The 22,624-nt window shown below is 43.4% G+C and overlaps 1 protein-coding gene across 1 annotated transcript in view; it reads left to right on the top strand.

The window, feature by feature from the left end:
- The first annotated feature begins 986 nt into the window (after positions 1-986).
- gli3 (GLI family zinc finger 3) overlaps positions 987-22,624 on the top strand; it is a 149,112-nt gene continuing 127,474 nt past the window's right edge. Inside the window, exon 1 of the mRNA XM_042510212.1 lies at positions 987-1,353. The gene's annotated coding sequence lies outside the window, so the exon portion shown is untranslated. The remainder of the gene's footprint in view (positions 1,354-22,624) is intronic.

The following is a 22,624-nucleotide window of genomic DNA, read 5'->3' as shown; positions in this document are numbered from 1 at the left end:
CATAAAATTTCCTGTCAGAGGACGCCCAAACCCCCCATTTATGTGCCCCCCCTGCAGTGTTGAAACAAAACCTATGCCCTTGCCTATACTCCATTTAATGTGAATGTTTTTTAATGTTATGTAAGTTACTGAATGTCACTTATAGGTTTGATAATAGGGATATCTGTTAATGCTTTACGTAAATGTGCAGCATTTTTTCTTGCTGTTCTTTAAACTTTTGCCAAAAGTGATGGGCATCTCTAAATTATGCAGCACTTGTGCAGTTTTACCAAATTAAAGTATAAAAGACAGCTTACAGAGTGCAGCTACATATGAATAACCCATTTATGAGGCTTGTCCCGCTAATCATTGTTTCCAGTTCATGTGTTTGAGCATGTAAACACCATATACCATTTACAAGAAACCACAATATGATGGCTGGAGAACTGTGAAAGAAATGTATACACCAAAGATGAATAACTGGATTCTCTGTGCTCATGTTACCATCATATCCCAAACATGATCAAAACCAGGATAAGCCTCATAAACAGGTTATTCAAGACACACTTAGTGTCTTTTATAGAGCCCTTGAAGAGTCTTTAATGTGGTCCCTCGCCTTAGATTCATTCAAACACTCATAACAAAGTTGCATGAAAACAATAAACAGGAAAATGATGCCAAAAGATGATCAAAATCTAACTTTCTTGTCAGTGAAAACATGATTTTGTCATTTCCAAACTTGGATCAGTTGTAGACGTGCTTTAAGGGCATGTGAGGAGTTTAATGTTGGTTTATGCTCCATAAATTGTAATGATAAATTGGACTAAAGCTTGAAAAAATGTTGGTTTATAGAAAGAAAAGAAAGAAAAACAGACAGAGAGGGGTACAGAAAATCAAAAAAGGAGGGAGGCAGTGAGTAAAGGAGGGAGCAATCCGAAGGGAGGAGTCAAGCGAGGGAAGGAGCAGCTGGAGTCCCACACTTCGCCCTCTCTCTTCTCCTCGAAAAAGCGCACTAAATGTAATAACAACTCTCCACGCGCTTCTCTCTGACGCTTATGTTGTTTTTACGCACGTCTGCGGTCTGCTACCGGGGCAGATATCATCGGCAGGCTGATGGTGTTGCTGGTCCGGCGGTGGTTGGACACGGCAAACTGTGAGAAGGAGGAGAAAGACGGGAGAGAGGAAAAACTCTGGCAGCGCCGCTTTGGAGTTGGAGTTGCAGCGTAAAGAAAAAAAAAGTCCCAGGCAGCAACTCCAGAGGCACATCTGCAAGTTAGGAAGAGAAGACGCCGAAAGAAGAAAGAAGATTTCTCTTTTTTGTTGCTGTGAAGATTAAAAAGTCAAGAACAAGATTGGGAATCACCTCAAAAAGAAGTAAGTAATTATGAAAATTTCACACATTGTTGCGCTTATTTGTCAGAGTTTGGAGAGGCGGTCTGAGGTTTCACGTTTCAAAATTTCATGCAAGTTAAGATGCAGACATGAAGTGGATCAACTGAGGAAACACAGTTTTTTTTTTTAAACATCGATGAAAACACAGCCCGAAAACGCAGCATAGACAGAGTGTGTTCTTCTTGGCCTGTGTGTGTGTGTGTGTGTGTGTGTGTGTGTGTGTGTGTGTGATTTATGCTCTGTGAAATAAGTGTTGGTTGTTAGAAACCCCGGATGGCACACTTAACAAGTATCCCACAGACAGATGTGCATTTTTTAAAACTTGTTCGAAGTCGCAGAAAGTTAATGGAAAAGTTAGTTTTTTGGGTGCGCTATGAAGGAGAGGAGGAGAACACGTGTAATTCTGCGGGGAGTTTGAAACTTTATGAACTTGTGCAGAAACTTTTATTGGACTTTTGCCTAAAGAAACGCGCGTGGGGGGAGGGGAGGGGGTGCATGCATATTTATGTGCATGTGTGATCATATTTCAGTGTCTGTTATTGATTCGGTTTATCCTGCTAAAGAGTTCTGCAGACTTTTGAAACAGTTGCATGCACATGCACGCTGTTTTACTTTTAAAATATGACTGACCCTCAGCCTTGACCTTTAACATTTAAACCTATTTCATTTTATAAGCATGCAACTAAACATTTCTACATCAATGTTTTAATTTTTTAAAATGTATTTTCTAAACTTTAAACTAAATTTGAGGCCTTTTTTGACAAACAGTACACATTTGCATTGCAAAAATGTCCATATTCGCAATTTATTTAGTTTCAGAATTTGCATCAGCTGATATTTGTTTTAAAAGATTAAATTGCACTGTAAATAAATAATATTTTCACCTCAGTCACATAAAGTAATGCTATTTAACAAGTGTCCTTATTTGCAACCTGGCAGAGTAAAAATATGTAGGAACAGGAAATCTTAAAATTTCAATCTTTAATTTGCATTAAAAGGTTTTTTAATCATGTGCTTCATCTTTTACTTAAAAGAAAAATGTGTACGGGTACAGCATGGTGTGTTTGAAGGCATGTGCTCAGAGAAATTTAAGCCCATTACAGTGGGGCTCTCTGGCCCTGCAGGGGTCCATGTGAGTTTTATGGGGCCCCGAGCAAAATTAGAAAGGGTGTAAAGTCAATGTAATTTAGTTTATTAGAATTCACTGGAATTACTACTAATAAAAATAGTCAAAAAAGGACTTATACAATCACAGGTTTGTCCTATTCATTCTTTAGAAAAATAAATAAACACTAGAAAAAAAAACACCTCTCACATATGCAGGTTTAAGAAAAAATCTCTCTAACAGAAGTTCCTTTTTGGGGGTCCCGGACATGAAAACGTCTGCGAGTCCCCGAGCCTCCACATGTGCGGATATTTGTTTGAAACTTTCCCTCCTGTCCTCGCCAGCTGTTCCACATTTTATCTGCTTGTCTGCTCTCGGGTTTCATGCAGACGACGAGGGTCCGAGGTGCTCAGCCATGCGGTGCAGCTCAAATCCTCCTTTTTTTTTGACACTTGGCAAATTATTAACGCAGGTCTGGCTGCCTTGAGACAGAGCGGGACTGCAGCGAACACACACCAAATAAGATGTTTAACAGCACAAATTTACACAGATAAAAATCTCCCTTTTGGCTGTTTTTATGAGGCTGTTCCATCACTCATCTTTGGCTGCGAGCGAGAGGTTTTGCAGGTCCTGGTTACATTTGTCTAATAAAATAAAAAAGGGACTGTCACATAAATTATCATTTGATATTTCCTTTAATTTATAATAACAAAATAACATTTCACAGGGCCTCTAAGTAGGAAATGAATCACTGTCAGTTAGCAAGGAAAAGAAGGAACAGACGGATCAGGCCTCACTGAAATTTAAAGATTAATATTTCAAATTTTTAAAATGGCATAATTACAATAATATGTAATTGTAATTTCCTTTTATTGAGATTAAAATGAACAGGGTGGTACATTTTCCCCTAAATGTTTTGCTTTTTGTGGCTTGTGACTTCTTTTTTTAAAAATAAAACTAATGCTTATAAACACTATATTCAATTATTATTGAAGGCCAAAATTAAGATGGCCTTTGTATTTACTTATAAAAAAAATAAATGTGATTTTAAAAAAAATCAGTGAGTGACTAATGACAGAAATTTTGACATTTTGGATTTAACTTCCTTTCTTTTAACTATAAATACAGCTATGTTTAATTTGTGTGTTAACACATGTGCATGTCCGTGTTTTTTATGAATGTGATAAATAATAAAAACATAAAATTGCTCTATATTAAGAAAAAAACAATACAATAATAAATATGTATCAATATTTAAAAAAAAACATGTCATTAGTATTTTGTAAAATTACTTTTTACCTAAGAAAAACTACCCAGAGGGGGATACCGATGTCAAACAGGTGCACCTTTCCCCCCCAAAAAGCACTTTGTCTCATTATAATGCAGCAGCGGTGATGAATGCAGCAGTGTTTAAGATGCTAATCTGCTGGAATGAGATGCACAGCTCCGAGCCACTCGCTTACTGTAGCCAGCAGAGATGCATCACAGCCGCTCTCTGCTCCTCCAGCTTCACGCGTGAGGAGCAGCCGGCTATCGAGACTCGGTCAGATAGCAGCAGCGTGCTTTTTTTTATCTCAACTTTAAAGCACTCTTTTAAGTAAAATTATGCACAGCGAAACCAGCCCGTGACCTGGCGACCTGGCAGAATAAGGCCTGTCATGTTAATGCGGCGAGATGACATGTTATTAGCGTTTAAAGTATGGCCCTCTCCTCTTTTTAAGGGGCCTTGCATTCACAGTTAAAGGCAGGTTGTGTCCTCAGGCCTTTTACACCCCGCAGGAAGAATACCTGCTATCATGCTTGTATGCAAGAGGCCCTAATGAGCTGTGTTGTTGTGCAAATGCCGAGACCTAAAGCCCTCAAAGAGGTGGCAAATGTTTTGTTAAAACGAGGGTGATGTGAGGAAGTTGATTTTCCTTAAGATAATGTCGTTTATTTTTAGTGTGGGCTCGCTTGTTTTGCATGTTTTCCTGCAGGTGTTTGTCCTGTTTCTTGGGAGGTTACGGAGCCACACAGAGGTGTAAATAATTATTTGAAGTTTTAAAAATACACACCTGACCAGTGAAAGTTTGCAGTAATTCCCTGTGTAATTTGGTTGCTTCCCTTGCATATAAGCGGCGTAGTTGAGTCGATGGCCCCCAAAAGAAATCTCTCACTTTGATGATTTGGTACTTTGATATGTTGACATCAAATGAAACAGACACAGTGGGGAAAGAAAGAGGACAAGTCAGGCAGAGGTAGTGATTGAGGGGGAAAAAAAGGCTGTGCATGAGAGCGGGTGGAAATGTGTGTGTGTTCGCTGCATGGTGTGGTTTTTGCGAGGCGCGGAGGAGTGCTATGAAAAAGTTGGGCTGAGATGGCAAACCTGAGAAGCGTCAAAACGTCTGGATGCATTTGCGTGCGAGCGGAGACAAGAAGGGGTCTTCGGGCGCGCGAGGGCTTCTCCTTGGCCTCCTAATCCCCAGGCCCAGCCATCCCTTCAGGGCATGCCTCAGATCTGGCTCTCTGGCTCTCCGCGTGGACGACCCAGCTCCGCCAGCAGATTTAATATGCTATGTGTTCCTGCTCCCCCGGCTCCCCTCCACCTCAACCATCATTGTCCCAGAGCGGGACCCCCGCTCCCCGCTTCAAGGAGCCTGCTAAAGGCACCTTTCAAGCCGGGTGATGTCTTTGGATAAGGCGAAGTGGCGATGAAGAGGGTGTGAGACTTGAGATATTGCGCTGTAATTTTAGATATGTATATTACACACACTCAGGAATCTTAATACACTTGAGGTTTTTGACATTCATGCACATCACCGAACTGCATGAACGGTCATGCAATCTGCAGCTCATTCACGCCTCTCTTCTTGTGTTTTTCCTTCTGTTTAGTTTTTATTTTGTCTCTTTTTTGTCTTCTCTCTCATGTGGAAGCAACTTTTTTTTTCATGTGTCTGAAGAAATAAGAAATGGGAGGAAAAAAAAGGGCTCAAGTTGCCTTAGCCGGGGCTGAGGTTTGTTTTCCATGGCTCTGGCCTGTTGGAAACTCCAACTGGACCTGACAATTAGTCTGGTCAACTGCTCTCCCAGAGCGAGGCACCGAAGGAAAAAAAGTAAAAAACAGTAAATGATTTGAATTTACGATCGATTAAGTCGTGTTTGACAGCTTAACATAAGAAGCATTGTAGGTCATGGTGAATTTTATTGCAGATATGCCGGTTTGTGTGCGCGAATGCAGTGTGCCAGCACGGCGGGCTGCGTTTTCTTTTCTCGCATGCTTGAGGAGAAACAGGACAGGGTCACGCCTGCATGTGGGCGCCACTCGTCCCCTCCTCTGTTTGCTGTAGCCGCCGTAAAAACGTCTTTAAGTCTGCAGTGTGAAGTGTAGCAGCAAGAGGTGAAGTGCTTTGCTTTGGGGCCCATTTGCTTGCGGGGTGTGTGTTAAAAAAAGTTGAGCGCCTAAAGAGACACGGTTTCCCCGGGGCCGCGGCTGTTATTGCAGATGTGGCATTGTGTCAGCTTTGATGGGAGCCGGTTGTGGCATCCGTGAGGGGGTCTGTGCTTTCTCGTCCGGGGGTGGCGATCAGGGGACAGATGAACTGGCCGCTTGCTGTGAACAATGATCTGTCACTTACCCCTGTGCCTCTTGATGTGTGAAGCCATGAGTCAGGCTCTGTGTAGTCCATGTGCACACACACTTTTTTTTCTTTAACTGAGCAAGAAAAATCTATTTTGTTAACTGCATTTTCTAAACAAAAACCTTCAGTAATTAAACAAGTATTTCACGAATATAAAGACAGTCCTCACATAAAACTAGTCTGCAGTTCTGCAGCAGAAAGACAAATACTTTAGAAGTTGGTGCTTCATGACCAGAGAAAAATGGTTATTTTGCTCAAGAATTAGAAAACCTACAACTACCAGAATGCAATGCTCCCACTAGTGGGTGACGTAAAGTGGACTGGCCAGGGTATTACAGTTAAACGGTGAGCTAAAGCAAAACATGTTTCTGACAACATTTGAGCTAAGAAATATGCAACTTTGTAACAGAATCTTGGTCAAAGTTTTACAGTTTCGTCTCGGCTGTTTTGGCCTCAGATTTCACTGTGCAGGAAGCAGTATGGAGCTTACTTCCTGTTCTCAATCTCTCACTATTACAGCTTAACTGGGCACTAAAATGTGTTTCTAAAAACATTTTAGGAGAGAAATATCTAGTGCAGTAACATAACCTTGATTTGATCAGCCTAGTTTTACTGTTTGATATGATTTTGGTCTGAGTTTGAGAGACAAAGAGGGATCGGTGTTTCTTTTGATCAGCTGTGTACTCTTTGAGGCGCCAGCTGGTGGCGGACAATATTAAAATGCGGAAGTACAGTCTGTAGTTACGAGCCCTCAGGAAGAGGCTTTAGAGCAAATTTCACATAGTGGCCAAAAGTGGAATTACACCATCTGTCATGTAATGCCATGGGGCCCAAAAAAACTTTTTCCCATGGACTTAAACTGGAAAAGAGATGCCTGTAAATAAGTGGATACATTTTTGTGAGCGATGAAATCTCTGTGAAATTACTCGTTTCACGATCAAGATTTAATCCATTCAGTTTGATAACATTTAGAAAGTCTAAAAGAGCCACAAGGTTAAACTATTTGAACACCATTCAAGCTAGCAAAGTGCTAAACCATCCACCCTGCCGGTGGAAGTTACCGGCTCAGGCAGAGTGTGCATGTTTTATGGGTCCAATAATGCAGCAGATTTGGGCACTTTCATACCACAGAAATAGAGCTTTTTGGCGTCATGCACCACTGAGCAGCTCTCTTAGGAATGAACTGGGCCCTGCCTGCATGCTGTTTCTCGATTTTCTTAATACCTACATTTGTAGTTTGACCAACAGCCCCAAGAGCTGATTTAAGTAGCGTCATTTGGAGGAGTTTCACCGGGGTTTGAGGAGGGATATCTTTTATAAGTCACATGGTGCTATGGCTATGTGCTTGTCGGTAGAAACTGGCTCCCATGATGCAGCAGGCGCTACAAGATTGTATCGCGTAACTCTTCAAAAGTTGAACAGTGCATCTGAAAGTTTTGAATTCACAATCCCTGTGTGAAATCGTGGACTATCACCTCCCAGAAATCCCTGGGTTAGCATAAGACGCCTATGTCGCCTTGGATTGGAAATAATGACGGCCAGTGTGGTGGCTGCAATAGAAATAAAGCTACCAATGTTTTGAACACTCGTCACCATGTTTCTTGGAATGTAATCACGAGAGAAGAAGTCGCATAAAATCACTCAATGGAAACGCAGTCATCTGTTTGTGTTTTAACAACATTTTTAAAAAATATTGCTTAAGTTTTGTGCACATCTGTAATGAAAACCCCCCAACTGTTTTGATACAAAGCTAGTTGCAAATCGGCAAAGTATCCCTTTAAGTCGTGCATTGTCACGTAATTGCGATGAGGTTCACATAACAATGTGAACCTCATGTGTTTGCAGTCGCATGCTGCTTGTGGTTGTCTCTCAGTGCGAGTTATCCCCAAGTATTGCTGCATCCTGGAGTGGAGGTCAAGGAGGGGTCTATTGTTTGAATGTCAAATGTAAATCCCAAGGTTAATACCTGAAAGAAGCACATGCCCAGACATTCTCTCTCCTCTCCAAACATGTTTAGATGAGTACCTCTTCCCCCACTCTGCTCCTTCATTTCCGTCTGCTGCGGACTTGGGGCAAGTTGGAAAAGGAGGAGGGGCTGTGGGCATAAACCCCCTTTAGTGTGTTCTTCTCAGCAATGAATGCTAACAGACCCTGGCTCTAATAATGCCTCATCTTAGAAAAACAAAAGGGGAACTCTACTATCTGAGCAAATTTCTGCCCCAACCTGAAAGAGCCCTCCTTTGACAGCGCAGCATTTGAAGACTAATCGTTTTTTCTCATGCAAAGCACGCTGTTTTAAGAGCCCGGGCCGCGGAAAGAGAGGGGGCTGTGTTTTAACAATACTCCGCAGGGAGTGAGGAACAGGGTTCGGGGAGGGGAGGCAGGGTTGAAGAGAGAAGGGGGGGGATTCCTCTCTCCTTTGCTCCTCAGACAAAGCCCAGTTCCTTTCAGGGTTGCATTGGGGGTAGGGTGCGTGGGGAAGAGGAGGGAGCATCCAAAGAGTTTGAGTTCCTTGAAAGAGAGGGACTCCAGCGGCTTTTAATGACAGTTTGTCATCGTGGCTCCTTCCAGCTTCCAGGGAAAATGTAGGCCCGGCCTTGCAGTGACAGGCCTGGATAAAAAGTGGGTTTGAGGAAAATTTATAGAGAAACAGAAATATTAACGTGTACATGGGGCCCTAAAACGGCTTTGGCTATTCCTGCCAGACTGGTGTTTTTATTAAGAGGGGTCGACATGCTTTGGAAATATATCTTATTCATGAAGAAAGCCAGGTTCCCAAAGAATTCATTATATTTCCCCCCAGATGCGGCTTTGCGGGTTGCAGCCGTCCCCTCGGAGGACGTGGAGCGTGGAGCACGACATTGTAAAGCCTCCCTCAGTGGGCATGGGAGTGCGAAGGGTCCCATTTGTCAAAAGGTGCTGGAGTCTTTTTCCCCTCCTCAACACTTTCCCCGGCTCAGTCTCAAACTCATTGTCTGAGCAAAGGCAGGACATTAGTCACCGCAACGCCACGGGAGCCTGCGGGGCTAAAGGACCGGCGCTCTGGAGGCCCGGCTGGGACAGAGGGGAGGAGAGAGGGGAGGGAGGGAGCGATGGATAAGGTGAGAGGAGGGCAGGAAATGTGGGGTAGACGGAAAAGTGAGGAAGAGAGGAGTATGTGTGTGGGAGAGGGAGGAAGACCATGGGGGGGTTAGAGGGAGTGGAGTCTGTAGCTCTACCTCAGGGCTCAGTGTGTAAGCCCCTGTCTACCCCCCAAAGCTGCTTTCACAAAGAGATTTACAAGACAGGTCTCCGGTGTGCTTTGCTGCCCTGCATTATGAGTGCGTGTGTGTGTTGCTGAAATGGACCTTTTTTTTTCTTTTTGCATCATCTATGCAAGAAAGATATTCACCCAAATTTACCAATGCAGGCAGGTCAGACTCAGAGCAGCCCCGGTGGAGCAGCGGTGTGAATAACCTATTCCCCCTGGTGGCGGGGTGTGTGTGTGTGTGCATTCATGTGTGAATGTATTTCACACATTCACACATACAAGGGATCCTGTTAGCTTTTGGAATTATTTATAAAGCCTGGCTTTTGTGTGGCGCTCTAAGTCGCTGTCTCCTCCCATTACTGCCTATGACTCTACCTGGGCTTCTTCCCTCAGCCCCCAAAATGCTCCCTCAGCCACCCTCCCAGCACAAGGAACTCAGTTTGGTGTTATATCTAAACCCTTTTGCAGCTACTAGTTTCCCCACTAGTCATGTGTGCAGGAACATATTTTCGCTGAGGGGTGCTGCAATAAATGTGCACGTATATCTACCAGGCTTGGACAGTATGTAATATTTCATACCTTCCTGAAACTTCACAGGAGTATATATGGTATACGATGGTACAAGTGTGCGCTACTTACTTTCAGCTTTTCAGACTAATAAATGCACAGCAGAAACCCACAAAATACGAACAAAAGTAATATTCACACACTTATTTTTGTTCCATTAAACAGAGATACAACTGCACACTGTTTGAAATAAACTTGGATCAACTAAATTCAAACATGACAGAAGAAAAATAACTCGTTTAAACCGACTTGGTTACTCTTGCTAGTAATCTAGTTAGTAAATTCACAGTTCCAACAATCACCAGCTTGGATTTGGTTGAAATAAATCCTTTATTCACCAAGTTAGATGTAAAAAAAACATGTTGTCATGCCCCATGGTCTCTCTCTGCTGTCTGCCAGCTGTTTACAGTCCTGTATATTATCCCTCCACCACTAAGTGTTGCTGTGACTTTCAGCTCAGCTGCCCATTCAACCAGTAGAATCCGGAGACTGATCTCTTGTGGTGCGTGCTGTGCACTACATACAATGTCTTTAACAGAAAGAGGAGCGCCTGTATTTATGATGGTACTGAAAAACATACCTTCTGTATTTCTAAATACTGTGGTGTACAATAACACTGTGATACCGCCCAAGCCTTGTATGTTCATGTGCTTAAGTGAGACCAATGGTGGCATTTTCAGCATATCATACGCTGTTCAAAAATTTTTTAAAAAAGTTTAAATATCCCACTGTTCATGGTAAAACAGCCATCTATTTACAGTCCGTGGTTTATCACCGCTTTTTAATAGTCACAGCAACCACCTTCCCACACCTATACTAGTTCCCCCGAGAGCATAGAGTGCCCTTGAGATGACGTTTTTTCTGTTCTCTAAGTTAGCGCCCCCTCCTGTTCCTTCGTCAAAAAGTCAATGGAAATTTTCCATTAGAGTTTGAATTATGTTTATGAAACTTACATGTTTTGTTCAGCAAGATAATCTGCACAAATTAACGCTACTTTTTGGATTTTTGAGCCTAAATGCAATAGCCAGAAGTAGGGCTATAAGCTATCGTTGGGCTATAAACAGGTACGCAACGGTTGCATGATTTAACATCGCAACAACTACAAGGCTGTAAAGTCGTGTTTGTCATGATGATGTTCTGTAGTCTCATTTCGCCATTGTTAGCAGCTGCCTTCTTTAAGACACATAAAAGCTTCAAAATACACAAGTCAGGTAATGACTGACGTACTTTATGTTGTAGAACAAAACAAAAAAGCTTCTTATGCTTGTGTTAACCACAGACCGAATTTTAGGTGTCTAACTAAAATACTCATTCAAAAAACCCACCGACTTTGAGTCGAGGGAGGGGAGTAGCTGAAATGCTAACAAATTTCCGGGTTTTAGGACTCATTACTGGGGTTCTCTTTTTTTTCTCTCAATATGGCTAAAGATTTGCTCCTCTGGAAAAAAAAATCTAATTTAGAGTTATAATCTGTGGAGACAATCTACTTCAGAGAGACACTCAAAGTTATGCCGACCCATCCCATATGGCCCTGATTACCCTGTAATCCAGGAAAGTTTTTTCTTGCACGGACCGAGCGGGGGTGAAGGTTTTAGTGTGTTTGAGATGGTTTATGCTAATGTTGCTTTTATTGAAACAAGCTGGGATGTGATTATAGTCCTGCTCGGTACATATGAGCGGCAAACTGCTCTAGTTTCCCCGTCTCCCTCTGGCGTTAGAGATCAATGCAAACCAGCTAACGCGGGGTAATAAGCCATTAGTACACACATTGTTGGAGAGATTTACATACATCGACCGGCGAACTGATAAACTAGGTTCCGTGTCCTAGAGGTAAGAATTATTGTGTGTGTGAGTGATTAGCTGTGTGTGTGTGTCAGTGTGTGAAGCGTCGCCGGGTGATCTGCCAGTCGTGTGTGATAGGTGCCAGATTGCGTAGCTGGGAGCCAGGTTGTCTCTGCTTGTCAGGGGTGGAGGAGGGGAGATGTGAGGATGATTACACTGTACACTGTTCCTCTGATCTGATTCATCACTAACTGTCTCTCCTGCAGAGGGTGAACTTATTATCCCTGTCTCAACTTCCACCGTGGAGCCAGCTGCTCTCCATGCTTCCCAATTAACCCCAGGCACCCGTCAAACGCTCCAATTAAGGCCTCCTCCTCCACGAATTTATTTGCCTGCGTTCGCCGGCCCCGGCTCCACTGGTTGGGATGCTCGAGCGTGCGGAGGGGAGTGAGTGAGCGAGGCGGCAAGCGTTGAGCATGTTTGTTTAGGAGCTGTCCTAAGCAATGGTGTTACAGCTCCCAGATTTATTCGAGGCGGGGTTGCAAACAGCTGAAACGAATAAACGCACCCAGATGTTTGGCTTCCTCCTCGCGATCAAGTCGGCGGGCCTGAGGGGGCTGCCTGTCTAATGACAGTCTTGTTCCTCGCTCTTTATGCAGGGGATTTTCGGGGGGCCATTTTGTGACTGTGCTCTTTGGAGTTTATGGGAAGTTTTTTGTCGAGCACTTGGCAGCGCTGGGAGGTTTACGGCATCTCGTTGCAGTGTTGCATGGTGTCGGTATTTGAGTTGCGTGAGTGTTTTTAGCTGGGAGTTTCAAAATCCAAAATATTCAGCTGCGTGTTTCTGATGCATTGGTTTCTGATGAGCAACAGCGTGTGTGTGTGTGTGTGTGTGGAGGAGTGTTGCTGTAGGTGGGTTACAGGTTTTGCAGCACTGCCAAATCCTCTGAGACTTCCTCTGCGTGTGTGTGTGGAGAAACGAGCCGGCGCAGAGGGATGGGGGGGCTCTGTGGCTGATATGAAAGTGAAGGGAGAGAGTTGTCTCCCTACGCTGCCGCTGGGAGAGCCGTCAGGGAGCTAGAAGTCTCCGGGACTCCCTCTGAGCTTCAGCTGTCTTTGATCTCACACCTCCGCTGCCGTATACTCCATACTCCTCTATATAAAACACTCGCTCTCGCCTGCCGCCAATCCTGCAACACAGACCCTCAGTTCCCATAGAGGAGGCTTAGTTACACGAGGGCCGGTGAACCCAGTCACGATGTACTGATGAACATATCACGAAGAGAGAGGAAAACTTCTAAGACAGCAACTGCAAAAAGACATAATGAAAATATTGGGACTGTTTACTTTATCTGTTGCTCTGTTTTCATCACTAAATAAAATATTTAAGATATAAAATATCAGAAAGTAATTAAAACTGCCAACTAAAAGCATTATGAGACTGGGCACAGATATGCACCACCTCTCTTACAGGAGCAAGATACACAGATTCAGTTGTAGTTTTGCCCCTTTATTGTTGTTTTTTGTGCCTCATTTTGCATATTTTTGTGTTTTTTTGTCTCTTTGTGGTTGTTTTGTGTCTTTTTGAGATCATTTTGTGACTTGTTTATGTTGTTTATTGCCTCTTTGTGGTTGTTTAGCACATTTTCATAGTTACTTTATGTCTCTTTTAAGTCATTTTGTGTCTATTTGAGGTCACTTTGTGTCTCTATGAGATCATTTTGTCTTTTTTGGAAATAATTTTGTGTCTTGTTTTTGTCATTTTGAGCTTTTGCAGTTGTTTTGTGTCTCTTTGTGGTTGTACTGATCCTTTTTGTAGTCATTTTGTGTGTCAGTGAGGTCAGTTTATGTCTTCTTTGGGGATTTCGTGTCTTTTTAGGGTACTTTGTGTCTGTTTTTGTTTGTTTTGTGTCTCTTTTAGGTCATTTTTTGTTATTTTTGGTTGCTTTTCGTGTCTTCAAGGCCAGTTTGTGTCTTTTTTTGGTCAAGTCTCCTTGAGGTCATTTTGTGTGTTTGTTGTTTCGCTCCATTTTGCAGTCATTTTGTATCTCTTTGCAGTTCCTTTGCATCTCTTTTTGGTCAGTTTGAATCTCATCCTTATCTGTACATGATAATTTGAGTGACCTTTTGCAGATGAAGGCCCCTGACACGTTGGCCTTTTCAGTAATCCATCCATGATCAGAGGTTTCCAAAACCCAAATATGTTTAGTAAAAGAGAGAAAAGTGGGTGATTTTCCGGTAGAAGCAAATGTTTTACATTTTACATTATAAATGACTAACTGATTCAACTAACCAACCAAGCATTTCAGCACTACGTAACACAAAAGCTCCGAATAATGGGCAATTTGACAGAGCTGATGAAAACAGGCCCATTTCATCGTCGTTATTTAAAAGTGTGATTCATTGTTCTGTTATTTTAAGACCAGTGCAGCCACCTCATTAAAGGCATGTACTTTTTGCTGAGTGTACTCCCCTCTCCACCCCTGTCCATCACTGACATGTTGAAATAAGGCTGAAGTGCTGATAGAGCGACCTTATTTTACGGCATTTTTCAACCCGTCCGATGAAAGATAAGCAGCATGCGAAGATACAACAGAATCATTTCTGCATCTGTGGAATGTGTGACCCGGTGTTACCCTCTTGGATCTGTTCCCATCCACACAGGAAGTCTAGCATTAAAGCGATGCCATCATCCCCCCCCACCCGGCTCGCTCCCTGCATTCCTCTGACTGACTGCGGCACATTTCGGGACAGCTTCATTCAGCATTCCTTTACATGCTGATTTGTTTGCCCTCCCCTCTTATTTTTTTTCTCCCTCCCCAAGTCTCCCTCTGTTTAGGTCTGGCTTTATCATACGAGAGCCAAACACCAAGACAACTTCATCTCATCCAATTTTCACCCCTTTAATTCGGTTTAAATGGCATGGCTGCGAGGGCCAGAGTGGGAATTAATAAGAGCCAATAAAGCTCGCCGCTGGGGCGTCGAGGCCAGTCTTTAAGTAAACATTATGACTTCTTGAGGGGGGATTCAGGGGCAGCACTTGATGAATTGTGGCGGAGCTTGGGAAGGGCTAATTTCTCACTTAGCCGTCCTGATGGGGCTAGCTAATAGGCCTCGCGTCGCCTGGCTGTTTGTCTGCTGGCTTTATTATTGTGCATTATCGCGCTGCCCCCTGGCTGTTGTTAGCGTTCGGCCCCGGAGACGCCAGGGCCCGTCATTAATCACATGGCAGCTCTGACTCACTCCGCTCCAACACTTATCCCAATGACACAGAATGAAGGAAATGGAGACAGAAAGGAGGAGAGAAGGAGAAGTGTGAATGAAACAAGTGAAACAGGAGAGAAGGGAAACTTTAAGTCCAACAGTTTCACTGTCACTCCGTCACCTGTAGCTGCTGCCTCCGGACTGTAGTTCAGTTTCCTCAGTTTCCTCTTTGTTTCACTCCTTTGTCAAAGTCTAATGTGAAGACCTCCTGTCAAACCTCATTGATACTCAACTTATGGCCCACTGCCCAAATCTGGCCCCTGATAGGGTGCTGGGTGGCCCCCCAACCATTTTCTAATCACAGTAAAAATAAAGTGATTCACTCTGGGAGTTGTTTTTGTACATTAGTATACACAAGTTCCCAGAGTGCATAAAACAGCATCAAAATAGAGCTTGTTCATAAAACAGTGCCAGTGGAGGTTCCCCCACACCCCCAGACAGAGGTCCAAGCTAAGCCCCTAATGTCCTAAAACCGAAGAAATGTCCTAAATCTTAGAAATGTGCTAAAATCCCATACATTTTCTAAAATCCTAGAAACATCCTAAAATCCTAGAAACATCCTAAAATCCTAGAAACATCCTAAAATCCTTGAAACGTCGTAAAATCCTACAAACTTCCTAAAGTCCTATAAATGTCCTTAAACCCTAGAAATGTTCTAAACTTGGAGAAACTTTCTAAAGTCCTAAAAATGTCCTAAAGTCTTAGAAATATGTATGGGGCTGCTGCGACTGGCCCCTGGCCTACTGTCATTTTGCAAAAGTGGCCCCCAGGCAAAGCAAGTAGAGTATCCCTGCCATACCTGCTGCCACTCCGCTCACACACGGCCATCCATCTGCTCGATCCTCCTCTGAGTGCACGTGCAATGAGGAGGAGGAGGAGGAGGAGGTGGCAGAGAAAGATGTGTGTGAGGTTTTCATCAGTACAGGAATTTCTCTTCCTCCACTCATCCCCTCCCTGGGGTCCCCTCTCTTATTTATGTTCTGCGCACAGTGATCGCACTTGCATACTGAGAGGCGTATAGAGCACCTGGTGCAACTCCTATACGCAGCGGCACTCTCAAACACAGTCGAAACAGTCCCTCTTCCTTCCTGCGCCGCACTCGCACATGCATTACATAGGAACTGTGTTCTCAAACAACGCAGCGCGCGGCGTTACATGTACTCTTTCACTGCGAAAGCACAGTGAAGGATGCTGTTGTCGCGCTCTGGTTGTGAGTGCTTTCTAAAGCCTTGTATGAAGAATGCCTCCACAAACACAAGACTGTTTTCACTGGAGATGAGAGGCCCACTGACAGGATACAGACCTCACTCCCTTTTGCTTTACAGTGGGTGCCATGTGCAGGGGCCACTGGAGTGGAAACCTTAGTTATAGAGCATGTGGCTGCTGCAGCAACTGATTTTATAATAAACTGAATTTAAACTGGCTGTACGGAAGTCACAAAGGAGGGAAAAGTGTTTGTCATCATGAAAACTCTTAATCTCTGCAAGTTTAACTTAAAAAACTTATGCACACAGAATTTTTTTTTTCTTTTCTTCCTCAGGACCTTCGCTGAAGTAATAGGCTGCATTGTTTGCGTCTAGTAAACGGCTGAACAAGCATATTTTCCTTCAAGAATCAGGAAAAGTGTCTGATCAAACAAAGACTCCAGCAGGAAAATAACATGAATAAAGTGGAGAGAGCAGGGGAAACCAATACCGCATAACTGGGCCACCAGTGCAACAAAGCTGCCTGCATTATCCATTGTCTCCCTCCTCACAGCCCCACTTGCCCTGACACAAGTGGCTCACGAACAAATGCAAAGTCAAAATAAATAAACAATCTAATAAGCAGCGGAGGCTGCTGGGAAAACGCTCAAGATTTCCATTGTGGCGTGTGCTTTATTCGCCTCTTATCTACTGGGTAGCGAGCGCAAAAGAAGCATCGTGTAAGCATTACGATTACATCGTGTGGGTTTGTTACCCAGGAATGTAAGATGCACTCGGCTCATTCTGCTTTGCAGCACACAGGGTCCCTCACCAGCCCTCTGAAGCATCTCAAGTGGAGAGGTCTGAGGGACCAGGACGCACGCGAGGATAATCTTATTAGCTCCGCTGAAAGCGACTGATGGGCTGTGTTGTTGCGCTGTTTGCCCTTGACAAAAAACATAAACACTCCTCATTTGCACAGGCTCATGCTATTCAAATAGTGTGCAGTGTGCTTGTGAAAGCAGACCATATTGTTTGCTGAGGGTGTAGATTTCGGTGGGGACGCAGGGGACAGGTCCCCCTTAACATTTAGAATATGTGCATTTTTACCCCCCAAACAGACATAAAAGCAGCAGAGGACTCTTATGACAAAATGTAAGACATTTACGTACACCATAAATTGATGCAGAAAAGGCATAAATTGGTGCATAAAAATTCAACATAATGCAGAAATTTACATTTCATGTTTCTGGTGGTGACCCTCAGACCCTCCCATTTCAAATGTTGAAATAAAAACCTATGCAATTGTGTAAATGTATAACATTTGATCATGTTTTATATGTAAAATCCTGACCTTCAAAGTAACAAGTAACTACAGTTATCGAGTGTGTTAACACGTGAACGTGAACGCTCTGCAGGCGTAACATGTCATGAGGTCATTTTTCCCTCAGCAGCAGTTTTAGGAGTTTGGGTCGCAGGACAGGTAATTCTGGTCGATAATCAACTTTTAGACCTGAAGCATTGAATGGTTAAGTTTCACTTTCACTGTGGCTTGCGTTCTGCTGCTTCATCTGTACCCAGAGTACTCCCTGCGCTCCAAGAGTGTGGCGCAATCATTAACTGAATATATTCAGTATATATAGCAATCCTAATGGACAGTCCAGCTCCAGAAATATACAAAAAAAACATGGTGGCAGATTTTTTTATCACGGCAGGCCGACATAAATGAATGAATGTGTGGGAAACCCCTGTGTGAAACAATAACCAAACCTACGCCCTTCGCTGAGACCATGCCATTATGATGCTCTTTTGTTAAATCTACCACAGAAAAGCCACAAAATATGCATTAATTTTCCCATGGAGTATTCACAAAGTGATTTACTGATTTAAAACATCAACCAATAAATCATCCCAATAAATGCATCAACTTTAGGTTTTACGACGTAGCTGTAAAAAGAAGGACTCATACATCATTGTAGGATGATTCAGAAACATGTAAATGACAATCTCAACCATGTCACAGGATACAAAAGGGCGAGAAGGCCGAGCACTAAACCAGTTTACATGTGCATATCTGGGATTTGATATGTGTGTGTGTGTGTGTGTGTGTGTGTGTGTGTGTGGCGGGGTGTGACTAATTCCTGCTAAATGGCCCTTACTTGAGGGGCTGGTCCCCATCAGCTGTAGGCCAGACTTAGTGCCATCTGGGCACAATGTTAAGTTTCACTGGTGAATGGGAGCCACGAATACCAAATCCCCAAATCCCCAACCCCTCCCCTTCCCCTTTGCCTTCCAGGGCCAAGGGCGAGCCATAAGTGCACAGCATGGAAACCTAAGTATGTGGTTTCCTCTGAGAGCCATTGAGTTTAGGAACACCTCCTCAGTAGGGATTTTGAACCCATGACAGGTCCTCTAACCACCAGCGAGCACTTCCACTATCTCCTTAAGGGGCCTCATCCCCTCGCTGACCTTATCCAATGCAAACACACGCAGCCTGAGCCAGCGCATTCTGTTTTATTGCTCGATTCAGCTAATCTCGCTGAAGGGCTCCAGCGACTCCTCCCTCCCTGCCCCTCAGTGTTTTAGTTATTCCAGCTGTGCAGGAGCTCTTAATGTTGTTGGCATAGCTGCGAAATGTGCAAAAACACACATTGTACACACAGGAAAACATGTGCAGGCATGCAGGGGCACAGCGAGGCGCACACACATGCATGCACGGATACATGAACACACACACACACAGACTCAGTCTCATGCTCCTCCCTTCCTCCATTCATTTTTCTCCCCCTCTTATCCCACTTTTGCTCACAATCTCCCTCAATCGTCTCCATCTCCCATCTCTCCCCTCCCCTCTAACTCGCCGCGCTGCGCTGCGTTTGTGCCGTGTTGATAAGCCTAAGATAGCAGATCTCGGTGGTCGCTGATGTAATGATGATGAATGCTGTGGCGCTGCCAGTCTCCCCCCTCAGGGGGCCCTCGACACTGAACAGTCGCCCTAATGAAATGAACACAAATACAGTACCCCGTCTGTGAGGGGGGGTAGCCAAATCTAAGAAGACACTTCAAGAGTTTATATAAAAATGTCGTGTGTGTGTGTGTGTGTGTGTGTGTGTGTGTGTGTGTGTGTGTGTGTGTGTGTGTGTGTGTGTGTGCGACATGCATTTGCAAATCCTCCTAATGACAAGAGTGCAGTGGAATCGGAGGTACACCTTAAGCAGTTTCATAGAATTAAGCTTGTAAAGATGGAGCCTTTAAATAACAAAAGGCAGTGATTTTTGATAGCGTTAGCAGCCGTTTAAGCCCGCATGAAGGAAAAAAAACTGCATTTTTTTTCTATCAAAGGCAAAAGTTTATTTTAGTGTTTCACTTTGATGTGTACAATTTGCCGATGACTTTCAACTCGGTGCCTTTGTCACCAAGGCGTATAATTTATGTTAAATTGATTTGCTTAATGTGCTTATAAAATAAGAATGTTTTTTTCTTCTTTTTCTGGGGGAACAGTCTGAATTGTGGTATTTTAAACCTGTTTAATCGCCTCCCTTTCTGTGTGGAAGGATTACAGTCGAGCACAAATAAAGATACACCCTCTTTCTCTCTTCTCTAATTGGGTGTAGGACAGACATTTCATGGGAAACACATTAATATGAAATTAACATTTATTTTAGGTAACAACAGCAGCTGATGCCTAGTTGTAATTCCTTCTTTTGAGCCAGGCCGCTGTGACACTGATACAGGTAGTCCCTGTGGTTATTTCTCTGTCGTCTCATGTCTCATTTCTGCATTTGGCGAATAAGAAGTGTTTCTTCAGTGAAAGTTCAAAGTGCTAAATGAAAATGAGATTAAAACTACGACCTTTGCACTTCGATTTTTCATCTTATGCCTATCATACACAAGAAAATTCCGAAAGTCTGACACCGTCCCACATCTAAAGACAATTTTTAATCACAGTTTGCAAAGTCTGGGGATGTTGTAGGATCACTATTTGCTAGACTACACTAGACTTCTTGAGAGATAATTTCCCATCCTGCTCCTGGTGGAAAATATAATGCCAAACTCCCTTTAAGAATAAGGAACGATTTCTTATGTGTCCACATGAAGACACAACTCTAGAAGAGTTGATAAATGGTGTCATATGTCGACAGTATCCTTGACAATTCTGCATCAGTACAATCCATAAAGATAAACTGTATTTGCGCAAAAGTTTTACACTTTGGGTTTTGTTGCTTCAACTCGCTACCTGCTTTCGTTGGTCAGTTGTACTGTTTTAGTGGGATGAGACCATGGGAATGAGAGGCGATCTGTTTTAAAAGTTGAGCGGATCATTTAGAAATTTTGAATCCACAATTCCTCAATCATGGACTGTAACTTCCCTCATATGTGACCGCTCCCACGTATAAGGGGCATGCCTTTCCATTATTGCTCATGAAACACACCAACGCCACCTTCAGTTGGAAAAAATGACAGCTAGTGCGTTGGCTGCGATAGAAATAAACCCGCTAATGTATTGAACATCCATCGCCATGTTATTGAGAGGGAAATCGCATAAAATCCCTCAACTGAAACGCAGTCATCTCGCAATTGTGTTTTTATCGACTTTTCAGAAATATCACTTAAATTTTGCACAAATCTGTAATGGAAATCCACCTAGTGTGCGGTTCGTTCATTCTGGGCTACAGCAGAAAGATGGCGGTGAAACATCCATAGACGAGGACCCGCCCCCTATGTAGGGCGGCTCAATCTAAAGTAACGAAAACAAAACAATTCCTATTTTCAGGTGATAATACACTAAAGAAAACATATTTATTATATTATATTCCATTTCTGCCAATAAATCCTTTAAAAGAAAAACTTTTTTCACATTAAGAAGCATTCTTTCACAGATGGACGTGTCTTTGTGCTGCTGAATGTTTTCAGAGTTGGACAGGGGCGAAAATGAGCAACACGAAAGCAGAGACGGGAACATCTGCGGGATTGGGTGTGGGCGTCCAGGTCAGAGGGATTATGGGTGAAAAGGTCCTGCTTTTAATTGCTGCTTTGGAACTGTGGCCTGCCTGGTGAAACACAAAAGGCCGGTCAGACACGCTTCAGTGGCTCGGACTTGTGAATATTTGCCCCAACCAGAGGAATGCCCCGCTTCTTTCTCCTCGCCTCCCCTGCAAACCTCAAATCCTGACCCTCCTATTTGCTGCACTCTCAGCTCTTTTTAGCTCCGCTCTGACTCACCTGGGGGGCAACAGGAAGACATACATGTATGCTCACTCACGGCGCAAAGCATGTTGGGAGCTATGTAGTAACAGCTGTAACGTCGGCGCTCTCCCTGCTTCACTGCTTTTGCTCAAGTTCAGTCATTAGAATGATGTAATGACAGTTTCAAAGGGGAAAGTTTTCTTTGATCGTCGCTCTTGTTTCACTGTCTGCCGATGAAAGTGAGCGAGCAGCACCTATGATTCGTTATCACCGTAGGAACTTGCATGTGCAGACGTACATGTGCATTCTGCCGATTAACCCGCTCGCGCTGCAACAAAATGAAAGCATTCGAACACATGCACAGACGATATCTGCGAGAGTAAGACAAAAATGTCTCTTGTTGGGGATGACGGTTACACATGTATTCATGTGGGAGTGATTAGAGGACGAACTCTTGTTTAATTCTGTTTTGATTGGTAAGGGAGTAATTGCATTGTGTTTTTTTTTTTTCCACTTTTTTTTTCGTAAGCCAGCAATTGCTTACAGATGTTGTTGTCGGGTCAGAATGGATGACAGACTCTGGTTTTTCAGGGGGTGGGGAAAAAAAACAAACAAAGCACACAGTGTTTGTCTGAAGTTTACCCCTCACCACTTCCCCCTCGCCTTCCCTCCTTGGGGAGTTTGTAAAAATCAGCCCCCCCCTTCTGCTCTTTTACTTTCAGCAGCTCCTCTGTTTGCATTACAGCTGACTTTACTGCTGCTCTTTGTATCCATGCATGTTTATAGGGTGGAGGACAATTAAATAGTACAGTTGGGTAATAAGCTATTGGAAAGAAAATGTTAGTCAGACTAAATATTTCCAGTAATTATGCATGAATTATGGCGTCTAAGTAAAGGCTTTGTATCGGCCCAAATGAAGCTGTCCTGTACTTTGTGTAAATGAGCGGTTGTGGTGTATCACCGTGTTGTCTCCATAATCAGAGACCTCCGTGACCTAGATAGAGTCGAGTTTGTAGACAGCCTCTGAGGTGCTGAACTGAGCAGCATGTCTGCTAGACTGTTGGCTGAACCCCTTCTAAACCCACAGACAGTATTAACTTGAACCACCTTTATTCTTTGAAAGAAAAATTGCCCGGCACCATGATATTCCCAAAAGGGCCTTCAAACAACCCTTGTTTTTTCAGGACTGTGAATGTTTCTCTCTCTGTGGTATCCCCTTAAGGTTTCTCCTTTCTCTCTGGAAAGACTGCTAGAGCAGGATTATCAGTATATCCACAAGCTTCTATTCTGAGATATA

The sequence above is a fragment of the Plectropomus leopardus genome, chromosome 21, assembly GCF_008729295.1.
Source record: "Plectropomus leopardus isolate mb chromosome 21, YSFRI_Pleo_2.0, whole genome shotgun sequence".
In the NCBI taxonomy this organism is placed as follows: Eukaryota; Metazoa; Chordata; class Actinopteri; order Perciformes; family Serranidae; genus Plectropomus; species Plectropomus leopardus.
The sequence above is the reverse complement of the archived record's forward strand: the minus strand, read 5'-3'. Positions and strand labels throughout refer to the sequence as shown.